The sequence below is a fragment of the Cicer arietinum genome, chromosome 3 (assembly GCF_000331145.2).
Source record: "Cicer arietinum cultivar CDC Frontier isolate Library 1 chromosome 3, Cicar.CDCFrontier_v2.0, whole genome shotgun sequence".
Classification (NCBI taxonomy): domain Eukaryota; kingdom Viridiplantae; phylum Streptophyta; class Magnoliopsida; order Fabales; family Fabaceae; genus Cicer; species Cicer arietinum.
In genome coordinates, this window is record NC_021162.2 from 7712445 (window position 1) to 7714969 (window position 2525).

Here is a 2525-nt window from a genome sequence, read left to right on the forward strand (position 1 = left end):
ATTTTAATTGGACAAAATTAAGGTACTACATGTTTCAACTCAAATACATTCTTCTCTATAACCTCTTCAACACCTAACACTTTTTTTTTTAATAGAACTCTCACTTCCTCATATGCGTTCAACTGCATCACACACTGATCATCATCTTTCTCAAAGATTTCTTCCACTTTAGTTATAGCATTGACTATGAATTTCTCAAGTACAGGAAATGATGGATCATATCGAAATATTTCTTCAAATAAATCTTCAATAATGTTGAATCTAAAACACTTCCCTTCATCATTTGGGTGGCACATAGCTTCAAACATATTAAATGTCACTTTCTCTTCTTAAAATCTCAACATGAGTTTATTGTGTTCAACATAAATCAAAGCTCTCACAGTTGCAAGAAATGGTCTTCTAAGGATAAGGGGTACCTCTTCATTTTCTCTATATCAAGAATAACAAAGTCTACCAAAAATAAGAAACTATCCACCCTAATAAACACATCCTCCATTATGTCATAAGCATGTTTGATAGATTTGTCAACAAGTTGTAATGACATCCTTGTGGGTTTGCATTCTCCACCTTCCGTTTCATCGTCATTGATAGAGGCGTGAGATTTATGATGGCATCTAAATCACAAAGAGCTTTTCCAATAGTTTGTTTATCAATAGTATAAGGGATAATGAAACTACTTGAGTATTTTAACTTTAGAGGAAGCTTCCTCTGAAAGATGGCATTGCACTCTCAATAAGTGCAATTGTTTCTTCTTCTTTGAATTTTCTCTTTTTGGTCAACAACTTCATGAATTTTGCATATGTGGAAATTTGCTTTATTGCCTCGGAAAAAGGTATGTTGATTTGCATTCGAGAGAAAATCTCTATGAATATTGTAAGTTGTTCCTCACTTTATTTCTTCTTCTTCACTTGAGAGTATGATAACTTCACATAGGGGGAACAATTTGATGCTCATCTCCATCTTGCAAGATTGAATAGATGGTAAAGTCAAATTTCCACTTCTCAAACTTATGCCTTGCAACTCTCATTCTTGGAACTATCAACTATATTGCCGAAGAAACTGCCACGAGCCTTTTTTCTATCTTCTTGGACAATTGAACCATTTGAATAAGATTTTTCGTGGGGGCGACTTGACTCTTGTTGACCTCCTTTTGCTTTTCCCGTAATGATTGAGCTATTTGCATAAATTTATTGAGAGTTTCTTCCGATGAGGGCCTTTTCTTTTGTTGTTGAACTTATTGTTGGATCCTAATCCATCGTTTTTCCAAGAGAAATTAGGATAATTCCTCCACCTTGGATTACAAGTGTTGGAATATGGGTTACCACCCCATCATTACTCACTTCCGATTAAATTAACCTCTACATCTTCTTCTAGTCTACATTCACCATTCTCATGACCTCCACAACAAAAAAACACAATAGAACTTGTTGTGAAGAAACAACTTTGTTATAGAAGACATTGTTTTTTGTGTAGCTAACATAGCAGTATTCGTATCCACTTCGAGCAAACCGTTTATTGGTAACCCTGAATCGTGTTGTACTCGATACTCATTCGAAGTCATTTGTTCAATCCAACTAGTTTCTTCTTCCACAATTTGTGTACCTAAATATTCCCCAGATAAAGCATCCAACATCATCCTTATTTGAGGTTTCAAGTCGTGACAAAATGTCTGCATTTGCAATAGCTCATCAAACTCATTCCTTGGACATCTATTCACAAGCAACTTATACTTGTCCCTAGCATCATACAAATTCTCAACACCATTTGGTTTATAACTTGTGATCTAGGTCGTTCTAAATAAACTTTGAAACTGGAAACTATCTATCCATAAATTTTTCATCCAATTCATCCCAGGTATGTATCGTACCAGATGAAATAAAAGAAATACAATCTTTAGCTTTCCTTGTTAAGGTAAAATAAAACAAACTTAATCTTTTTTCATCTTCAATCTCGCCAGTAGAGTTTATTGTACCACAAATCTAAAAGAAACTTGGTTAAGTGATGATAGGGATGTTCAACTTCAGTAGCTGAAAACTTTCCATTCTCTAAGGTGCTCAACACAAATGACTTAACTTCAAAAGAGACTGCACCCACAACTTTAAATACTTGAGTCATATGCCCTCTATTTATCTTCTACCGAGATCTCCAAGCACATGTTTATGTGGCAAGGGTGGTGGTGGACTCATATCTGCCAACTCAGTATCAGATTCACTAGGTGGAAGTTTGGTAGCAAGTGTTTCTTACAATGCCTCTATTTTTTATTTGTTTTGCTTTTTCTAACTCTTCTTTGGTTTAGCTTTGCAGTTTTCTCTAGTTTTTGATCAAATAACAATCTTGAATTTTCACCTTGCATAGACAACTCATAATACATTCAGTAGCAGAGAAATTACCAAAAAAAAATAACGACATTAAATAACAACAACTATTATTATTATTATTATTATTATTATTATTATTATTATTATTATTATTATTATTATTATTATTATTATTATTATTATTATTATTATTATTATTATTATTAT